This window comes from Xiphophorus maculatus, chromosome 8 (assembly GCF_002775205.1).
Source record: "Xiphophorus maculatus strain JP 163 A chromosome 8, X_maculatus-5.0-male, whole genome shotgun sequence".
In the NCBI taxonomy this organism is placed as follows: Eukaryota; Metazoa; Chordata; class Actinopteri; order Cyprinodontiformes; family Poeciliidae; genus Xiphophorus; species Xiphophorus maculatus.
The window spans coordinates 12,954,768-12,966,427 of NC_036450.1; positions in this window are offsets into that span (position 1 = coordinate 12,954,768).

Below are 11,660 nucleotides of genomic sequence, written 5' to 3' on the forward strand. Positions count from 1 at the left end.
CGTATTGCATGAACGATAAATATTGCTGTTCCCTTTGCTAATACAAGCTACAGAACCATATAGCACAAACTGCTATGGTTCAACATAACAGTATGTAAAACTACACTTGAAAAATATAAAATATTTTTTACATACTTACCAGTTTTCTAGTGTTTTTCTTTTATTTTTAAAGGTTAATCTTTTTAAATATGTTTTGTACACCAATGTTAAATTTCTGGAAAGCCTTAATATATTTTATAAACTAACAGCTGCCATTATAGGTGGGTGTAGTACCCAGATGTGATACTCTAATGACGAGTAGCACAACTTCAATATAGTTTTAGTAAGTAACTGCAATAAACTACACTAGTAAGAGTAACAAAGTATTTGGTGAAATGGCAATTATTAACTACTGTTTTACTGATCATAATGTGCAATGTGATTTTTTATTTTGTTTGTTTTTTTCAGATGCCTTTAAATGTTCTTGAAGCTGTTCTCCAGGAGGTGATACCAGCACAGGGAGACTCAGCTTACCTCACCTTGGCATTGACCTGCAAGTGCTTTCAAGCTGTTGTGTCTGACCCAGTTTTCAGGAAGAAGACTCACTTTGCTTGGCTGGATGGTAAGGACCTTTGATTTTTTTAACCTAAAACATGTGAAATTAGATTTCTACTACATGAAATCGATTTTTCATTAACAGGTGAGATCAACTGGGGTAAATTTTCAAAAACATTCAAGGCAGAAAACCGGATTCCTTTTGCGGTTGTAACGTGTTTTTCCTGCAACCGGTAATATAAAGACTGTGGGCTTCACCGGCAATGGAAGACGAGGAGAGTACCCTGGTTACTACTGTGATGGCCGACCTGGACACTGCACTGACTATCAATACTGAATGCAAGGAGAATATTAGTTGCTTTCCACAGTCTTTCACACATTTAAGTTGTCACACATTGTTTTTTTTTTGTGACATGCCATTTTAAATCATTTCTGCTAAAGAATATTTGCCTTTCATCCTTTTTAATAATGTGTTCTTTCAATATTATTTACATTTTTGAATGTTACTTTTGTTGTAGCTCAGTTGATTTACATTATTTAGTTTTCACAGACATGGTGCCGTTTCCACACAAAGTTACATTGTGGCTGTAATTTGTTGGAGAGAGTAGAACCAATAAAGTAGTTGTAAACATATTGTAACAGCGTTGTTTAACAATAGGATAACCTTGTTTTAAAAATTTTAAATGCAAGCAAAGCTAATAACTTGCAATATACTGTGTTTCCTATACATTTTGAACAATGACTGGAATCAATACAAATTTTCTTTACAAACCTGACATACAGCCAAGTTGTTTATGTTTTAACAGTCAGAATCAACTTGGGTTTTTTTGTAATAAAGCAAGCACATACAGAAACATATTGTTCAGATACAAACAAGATTAAACGAGCAGAGCAAAGGTGTAGTCGGGGTGGAGGTGATGGAAGCTCAGATGAGGAGCAGTTGCACACATCAAGCCGGACTTTATGAAGAGAGATGAGCCCGGCGCCGTTAGGCTGAGATGGAGACACACGACTTAGACTGACTTTATTGTCATTTTGCATGCACAGGGTGTATACAGAACGAAATTTCGTTGCATACGGCTCAGGACAGTGTTTTGAGCTTTCAGTGTTGTGAGGTTACTCCAGAATAAAATAAAATACAGTATAAAATATGAATATACATATAAAATATAAAGTGCAGGACTGACAGTAAAACAGAAGTTATTTAGCTATGTACATGTGCAAGGTATAAAGTGGAGACCAGATTTTAAGTGCAGTCCAGTTAAGAGTTCAGCAGTCTGATGGCAAGTGGGAAAAAGCTGTTGATCAGGTGATTGGCTGAGCAGGTGAGATGAAGACAGTTATAGTTAGAATTTACACATTGGTTTAATTTATGTAACCAGTGACTTTATTCAAAAAGGTTTTCATATAGAAAAAAGATCATTCTCTCTGGCAGTTACCAGCGCAGTGTCTACTGCCGGGGTCCGAGCGCCGAAGATTATTTCTTGTCAAATAAACTTTCTAAAACCTACTTTCTGTGTGAGTCTTTCCAGGTTGAAGCTACATTTAAAGTTTTAAATGAATCTCTTTGGGTTTTGCAACAATTTGATATTTAAGGTCTTTATTTTATGAATCGATTGCAATTGGTAGAATTGATATGGAATTTCTAAATGGAATAGTGGGACACCAATCAGTTTACTGGTTGAACTGGAGTCCTTATAGCAAAAGTTTCCAATGAGACATTATACTAAACAATGATAATAGCTGAGCCAGGTCACATGCAACCAAAAATATTATAGTTTTCAGAATGGCACTGTTAGAAGTTCAGAAGTCCTTTGGTTTGTTTGTAAATTATATTCACAATGTGAATAATAAGAAAAATATTTGGCAAATAAACAATAAAAGTGCGCTGTGAATGGATGTACTAAGTTGGCCAAAATTGTTGACTAAATGTTTAACCGACCAAACCTCTTTTCCATCTAGTTCTTATTTAACAAGCCAGAGGCTATTATATTTTAGACTGTAACTTATTTATTTTAAGAGTACCATTCACAACATCAAAATATGTTATTTGAACTTCATTTGTTTATATCTGTTTTCTTAATCTGCGATGGACTGGCGATCTGTCCAGGGTCAGCAGCCCTCATGACCCACTATAGGGATAATTCATGATAATTAATGGATGGATAAATGTGCTCTTAATGTAATGTACATTTGTCTCCAAAATATTGATTTGATTCATGTTTTATTACTTTTGTTTGAGATAGATTGGGTGTAAGGATAGATAAATACATCTCCATAATGTTTCCTTATTGTTCCTTATTCTAGATTGTTTGTTACTAATATAATTTTAAATAAAAATTTAATAAAGATTTGAAAATAAAAAAAGTGACTTACCACGTGACATATCACGTTTTGTAGCCATTTCTTTACTATTTAATTTGTATTTTTAATGTTGAAAATGTTCTTGGGTGTTTTAAAAGGCGTTGTCAAATAAAATACGTTATTATTAATATAATTATTATAACAGAATCGGTACAGGAAATAGTGTCACTAGCGCCCCCTTCATTTCCGGAATGAAATAGTCCCATTTCCATATAAGGTATGAGACTGACAGTGGTCCGTCCCCGCCCCTTTTGTGTTTGCTGCAGCGAGGTGTATTTGTTCAAAGTCAATTAGAAAACATGAACACATAACACAAAATAACTCAAAGATAAGTTAAGATGAGAACATATTCTAACAATTTCCAAGTGGTCCTGAATTAAGAAGATGGTGGTTTGTAAATATTCGTCGCTACCAGTTAAAGCTAATGCAGCACAGCAAAGTTTACAGCCTTCACTTCACTCCGGATCAACTTCTTCAGTCTAAAGAAGAAGGTAAAGGAGCCTCCTGTGTTATTTCCATGGACTCACTTCTGTATTCAGCCTGAAAGAGAGTTTATGGGAACCAGAGAGCAGACCAGAGCCAGACAGCGAGCAACTGATCCGCCTGTACACACTGCTGTAAACACCGTCCTGCTTCACAAGAAGCATGCAAAACTAATAAAGCGAAATAACACGGAGACCTTAAGGAACACGGCCATATTTTTCTAAAAGCAACAACTTTGAACCTGAACAGTCAGCTGAACTAGAACTCCGACACCAGAGCTGCTCTACTGTTAAGCTATGGGCTTGTTGTGCTTCAGAAGCAAAAAGCCTAAACCGTAAAATCCCCATTACTTAGTCTCTGACACTAACGACAATAAACCACATAATATACTTGAAAACAAGGTAAAAACATTGTCCGTTAGAATGGATGAAAAATGTTTAGATACTTAAATAGCACATTTTTACAAGAAAAATGTCTATCATAAGCTAAAGCTAATGTTAGCCACAAAGTTTAAAGAAAGTAAAACTCACCTTCGTATCTGTGTATAACGAGGCGAACATCTTAAAACCTTTCTCCAGCTTACTTGTCGGGGCTTCATGTACATCATTAATTGTTACCTTGGACAAGCCCTGCAAATACCCAGTGTAAAGAGCCTTTTTCAATAGATCGGAAAAGATTGAGCCGCTTTTCCCCGAACGCAGAAGCTGAGGTGCAAAGAGCTCAACAGTTCAGAGTTTCTCATAAATCCTTTATTGTCACTATTTAAATATCATATTCATTGTTCCAGGTAGGGGAAGCCATGCTTTGCTGCATTTTACAATGAACTTAAGTTTTATATCCAGACTATCAAAGACAAAAAATAGCTATTAAAACTATTGAAATCTGTACTGCTTTGAATGAACAGTTGGGAACCGAAGCCCCGTAGCTTTTTCTTCATCTTGAATATATTTATCTGTATTTGTTTTTTTTCTGGAGGCAGAACAAATGTTTCACTCTGTCGTTGTACAGTTTGTCTGTGAATAAAGTTTAAAAAAAAACATCCCCCCTCCCCCACACCCAACAGACTTCTTGTGGCTTTGATGTCACAGTGATGTCACTCATTCTGTCTATGACATCACTGGCGGCTGCCTTTGTATTCCCAGATTCCACAGAGAAATTCATTTGCAGTTTGAACCAGAGAGCAAAGATGGAAGAACAAAATTTTTTGTTGACAAAAATTACCAATTTACAGATGGACCACAGCAAGATGCAGAAGGAGAACCAAGAGCTTCAGATAATCGTGGAAAGTCTGAGGATTAAACTGGAGCGACTTAACAGAACGGACGAGACACACAACTGGCTAAAGGAAAATAAAATACTTATAAATTCAAATGCATATTACAAGAAACAAATCAGAAAAATTCCTCTGGACCTGGAGAAAGCAAATGCAACTATACTACAACTAAGATGTGATTATGAAGACAAATTAAGAAGAAAACATACACTGGAAGAGGAACAGAAAAAAGTGAGCCGAACTGTAGCGGCCGATTTAAGAGCAAAAACAGAAAAAATCGAGTGGCTAGAGAGAGAAAATGGAGAGTTAAATAAAGAGATTGTAGCGCTGAAGATAAAAAATGAGAGGATCAAATCCAGGGTGGCAGAAAAAAGCAAAGATGTCCAGCAAAGGGAAGAACCGGTCAGGGAAAATATCCAGGAAGAGAAACCATCAGCATGTCAGAGAGTAGGGAGAATTTTTATGAATATGTACAATTCAGGAACGTTGCAGTATTGGGTGCCACCCTGGATTTTTTTTTAACAGAAAAGGATATTTTGGGTTGCTGGAAATGTTGCAGGGTATGATACTGTTGGATCTGGTCGTTTTGATTACCTGCAGTTGTTTGCGTCTCGATTGGTTTTGTCGTGTCTCGATTGGTTTTGTCTGTTTTGATTATCTACAACTGAGAGTAAATTCTCTTTTAAAAGAAAAGCGTGAATGAGTTGATCGCGTTCGCGTTAAAAGAAATCCTGTGTAAGAAACGCTGTGAATCCTGGGGTCTAACAGCTGAAACTAAACGGCTTTAACTTTATGCTGTTGTGATGATAATTGGATGGCGGAGTCCAGCGAGCAGCCGCTTAAATCCGTCTTAAAAGTTTCATTCGGTAAAAAAAAGGGCGGCGGAGTCCTGCGTGAAGACGCTTCAGCTCCATAACTGAAGTGTGATTGGAGGTATAAACACCTTTAGGTATTTTATCTCATTTAAAGTAACGGGTTTGGAAGGAGCAAACCAATTGTGGATGCAGAGGCAAGAATCCTCCACTGGTTAGAGTCCAAGAAAGGATTACCACGATTGGTATTTTTAATTGTTACCCACTATAAAAAAGAAACCAGTTTTTAGAACAGCCTAGGTGTTGACAAACTGGTCTAAATTGTTTAAAATGGGTAAAAATAGCAGGAAGTGGAGAGAAGTGTTTCAATATGTGTTCGTTTAATTTCTTTTATAAATGAATTCATTTAAATTGTCCGGAATGGTAGAAAAATAACTGCAGTACTGGAGAATACACAGCAGATGGCGGCATAGCAACCATTGAACGAATTACTGCTTTATAGTTCAACAGTAAATGTAAATCAAAAGATTAACAGCAGTGAAAATATTGGGAGTGTGTTGAAGGGCAGGACCCTGATAAAATACAAAATATCTGAATAAATGGATAGTAAAGTACAGGAAAAAAGGTCAATTAAATACTAAAATAGAACGAGAACTATAGGATAAAATGATAAACGAAAGAAAGAGCCAAGAAATTAAGAAAACAGAAGATTGTGATGACAATGTGTTGGCAAATAAATAGATGACTAAATGAAAAACTAACTAAATAAATACAGGAATAAGTAGATGAATATAAACAGACATTTTGTTGCAACATGAATTTCATTAGCATCAGAAACACAATTACAACATTCTTTAATATCACCTTCATTACCGTCAGCATAATCAAACGATGGTTTCACCTAAAAAATAAATTTGTCTTGTTATTTTCCATCCGGGGAAATTATTTTAATCCTTTTTATCAAAGAACGCAGATTTTGAATGAGATCACATCCACAGGGCACCAGGAAAACGGCTGCAAACTGAAACGACAAACAGAGATCAGATTTTCCAAAGGCATCATTCATTTGTGTACTCATCACAAATACTTCAATTCACTGTGTGTCCGAGTGAATTCTCCAACGCTCGTGGCTCTGTGGCTGCTATCATCGAAATAAAGGTGAAACTGCTTCTCCAAGCAGTGGCCCTCCCCCTCGAACGACAGCTTGTGTTGCAGAGTTCAGAGTCTGGCTTGGAGCTCAGAACTCCAAGCCAGTCTGTATGTAGTTAGCCATGAGCAACTCATCACGTAACGCCTTATCTCCTACTTTGTCCAGTTCTGCTCATTAAATGGTGGATGTGATCCCTTCAATGTACGTTTCTATTATAATATACTATAGCTCCTAACCGATGGAAAACACCAAAACCCTGTAATCATTTGCTTCAAAAGACATGTTTCCAAAGTAACGTTTTGCCGGAATATCAAACAAATGCAGATCTTTTCTTAAACCAATCTTGTAAAAATAGGATCAAACAAACGAAACAAAACAAAACAAAACAAATCTTATCGGTTATTTGTCTAAATCATTTTACATGCGTTTCTCAAATAAAATTCAAAAAAAAAAAAATTAAACCTGGAGAAATTATAATGTAAATGTATGCCTTAACAAATCCAAACATTTTCAAAATATACCAATTTTCACCTCGGCTTTTACTCGTCGTCGAATTTAAAGTTTTATTCAAAATCGTTTTAAATGGATGCAAATCAAAACAAAAATCAAGTTTAGAAAAACCATTATATTCCCACCTGCGTACTTTCACTGATCAGCGATAACTTCAATCAATGACAGATTCTTCAAAACATTTCTTAAAACATTCATGCTCCATTAAATTAATGCTCTGAAAATGGCTGACACAATAATATTTTAATTTCTATAATTATTTTCCCAAGTTAATTAACCAAAATATGCTTCATTATCACTATAAATTTATCTATTTTCTCAAAATATGTTAGCCCATTATCAGAACATCCTTTAATGGAGAACAACTCAAATCCATTCAAAATAAGCACATATTTCACCAGACAATATCTTTCCTTTCACTTTTATGTGTAGCACAGATCAGACATGTTCTTCAAAAATTTGTTTAAGTATTATAAAAGATGAACCCATACATCTTCTCCCCCTTTGATACATTACTGACTCATGTATCACTATTTCTAGTATGTGAAATAACGATGTTGATGAAACAGGGTTATTATTTTAGCTGAGAAAAATCCACCCATATTCAATGCTGCCCCTGTCCTAACAGGCAAACATTTCAAAACAAACAGAACAATTTATTATAGCATACTTTAAACCTTCAAGATTGCTATTTTCAAAAAAAAAAAACATTTCACATTACAGTTCTAAAACTCAGTATTCAATTTTACTCTCATGATTATCAAATAATTCGTTGTAGAAAACTTCTCAAAAATTTTCAGCAGTGTTTGACAAAGCATGTGTACCAATTAAGACTCTGCGAAGGTTTTGCATAAACGAACCAGAGAGACGTTGAAGAAAAAAATTCAAACACAGTTAACAAAGAAAATCCAAAAATAATAAGTGGGCCCCTACTGAAATCAACATAACAAAAAACAACACAGGTAGTAACAGAACGACGTAAGCACAAACTGACCTAATAAGACATGAGGGGAACTTAGATAACGGCTGATCAGACCATTAACACACTAAGGGGTAATTAAACACAAAATCCTAACAAATACTGGTCAGTAAATCACTAAATCTACAAATGAAAAGAAAGTAAACTAAAGATCAAATTTCCCCCTCCCCCTTTCGGAACAAAATAAGAGGAAACTGGTAACTCAAAATGAATTCGTGATATTTAACAAAATACAGAAGAACTGACACGTAAAGTTAACTAAATGAGTGCACATCAAATAGCCAACTAAGGAGTCAGACTAATGAAAACAAATTTAAAGATAAAAATCTAAACTACTCACTACTCACTATATAAAGTAATATGAAAGGAAACCAGAAAATCATTACCAAGAGTGTCAGCGTGTGACAGTTGACTCAGTGTTTTGACGCTAAAAACTTATATTTAACATTTTCCACATTATTCCTTACTCACTATGTATTCGCTTGTTTAAACTATCTACATTAAAGAGAAAATGTTTCACTAAAGCTAGGAAACCAAACTGCATCAAAAATCCTGTCTTATGTGATGAGAAAAGACTCTCTACTCCTTCCTATAATCTATAATGTGAAACAATACCCTAAAATTTAAACAGCCAATCTCTATGTTCCATAGGAAAAAAGAAAAATTAAATCCTTTTGTACTTTTAGATTTCACAATCTAAATTTGAAAGTCACTACACCAGTCTGAGCAATCTCCATTGTCAGACCATAAAACAAATTCCTAAGCCCACCATAAAACCCCCTTTTCACCTCTCGGAGGAACTATTTGTATGGCAGGAAAAAGAGCCAATAAGGATTTCAGGAAGAACTCCCAATTCTTTAAATTTATTAGTAGGCTTTGTCAGTGAAAGCATCAGATATGTTTTAGTTCCTTCTACTTTTAAAATGAACTTACATGCAGATATTTTGTCAGGCAGTACTGTAAACGATGGGAGAGAGTATAATTTGCCTTACAGCTGCTGGTGCTCCCATGCTGAACTTCTGTGAGCAGAGGTTGCTTCGCACTTAAAATTAGTGGTATACAAAGAGGCTTCACATGTTAATTAGTTGAATCTAGTGGGGGTAGAAGTTACAGCACAGCTGTAGCTTATTCTCCCGTGCTGAACTTCTGTGAATGGGGTTATAACTTCTCCTTGAGCTCCATTAGTCTCATGTCTAAATAAACATACTTGTCGCTTCTTCTTGTTTTGTTCTATTTATTTATTTTCCTTAATTTTCTTATTTTATTCGCAGCCCTCTCGTCTGTCCACAGGCACTATTTAATCATCTCTTATTACAGTTTAATATTGATTCTCTACAATAGTTCCATATAATGTTTTTTATTAACCAATAAGTTATATCAAACTTAATGTTATCCTTCAACAACAAATGTTGTAAATTTCAGCAAACTTTTCTATATTTAACCAATTTCTATTTAACAAGAGAGGAACTTCTAATTCATCCTGTCTAATTATCCGTAAGTCCTGTAGATTTAACAATATTTTATCTATCTTAAAGTTTTGGTCTGTTTGAAAAAGACTGATTATGAAAATATCTAGAGTCAGTTGCATATTGCAGTTTGTTGTTATCTGAACAATTACCTCTTACAGTTAGAGCCTGTTTCTCTAAAAATCTACGTTTTTTCTTATCCTCAACTCATGAAAAAAGTCCTATTTTACTCATTGTATGTTATTCCATTTTCCTACTACCTTCACAGCCTTAGAAGGAATAATTAACATTTAAGCTAATATTTTAGTTGTCAACGCTATATACTTTTTAGTTTATTTATTTCTCTACCCAATCATGTGTATTTATCTATTAATTTGCCAAGACAGCATTTCTACAATCCTCTGTGACCTAATTTTCTTGGCTTGTTCTTTCTGTCTTTCTATATTTATTTATTTATTCATTTATTTAACCTTAGAACCCATAAGTTATGTTCAATTTGTTCAGATGATTTATTTTATCAAGATACTATCCTTTAATCACCTTCCTAACTTTACACTGCAGTTCACACTAACTGCTGTTATCGTTTAATTTTAAGAAGTTAGTTCAATTTAACACAGAGGATGTTTGTAAAATCTAGAAATTTTGCACCATCAAACAGCACTGAGAAATTGCTCTGTATTTATATGACATAAAATACCAAATGGTATCTTATCTCCAATCACACACTCTTTCAGACCAACACGAATGACAACACAAACGAAGACAAAAAACACAAAACACAACACATCTGGCCAAGTTTTATAGTCAGTCAAAATTTCCTCAGTCCCCAAGTGTCAGTCTGTGGTCATTATTCTATCAAATTTAACTATAATTTTTATCAAATTTACTGAAGCTTCAGGAATTGTCCAATGGTTTGTTAACATTTTTCACGAATTCAACTAATTTTAAACTCAAGTCTTCAGGAACGTATTTAAAAATAGCGTGCACGTTTAAAAAGAGACATCTCAGAATTATGTTAAACTCAAACCACAACCAATAATTTTGTTGTCTGGTACCAGTTTAATTTACTTAACTGTAATGTGTATTTTTATTTATTTATCTTGTAAACTAAACGACCACGTTTTCGCCATCGTTCTACTTTCCCCGTTAAGACGAACCCCGACCATAAAATAGCGTATAGCACGTGTCGCAACTCAGCGTCCATAATAACTTTACAATAAAACGCAGCATAAGCCACCCAAATTCACACAAACAGCGCTATCCAAACAACTTAATACTCTGCTCAAACACACAGCCTGCCCGAACTCGCGCACGCGCACACACACGGTCACACACACACATACTCACACACATACTCGCACACCTATCCAACAGGGGACACAGATACACACGCAAATACACACGCAGCTACACACATGCACACATACACACACCTAGAGCTCTGGAGCACACAGCCTCGTGTCGCGGCAACAAGCACACATCGCGACACACAGAGAAACACAAAGAAACACAGAGACACAAAACACAGTTTCGGACAGACGTACAAGACAGAGGGAAAAAATAATCAAAGTCTACCCCAAACTATTTTCAGAATCTAAAGCCTACCGCAGACTATGTTCCAAAGCGTCCCGTAAACTATTTTAAAAGCGTACCAAACACTACTGACAAAGCTTCCCGCAGCTATTGTAGCTTCCCGCAAACTATTTTAAAATGTACCACACACTCAGCAAACCTACCCCAGGTTATTTTACCGTATTACTCTGAAAATCTACCTCAAAGCTTGCCTCAAGCTAAACCAAGAATTTACCACAAATTCTATCCGTCGGCCTACCTCAGACCTATCTAGTTCAGACACAAAATACACAAAGCTTGCCTCAAGCTAAACCAAGAATTTACCACAAATTCTGTCTGTCGGCCTACCTCAGACCTATCTAGTTCAAACAAAATACACAAAGCTTGCCTCAAGCTAAACCAAGAATTTACCACAAATTCTGTCTGTCGGCCTACCTCAGACCTATCTAGTGTACCACACACCAATACTTGATTACTATTTCTCAAAATCTAAAGCCTACCCCAGGCTATTTTACCG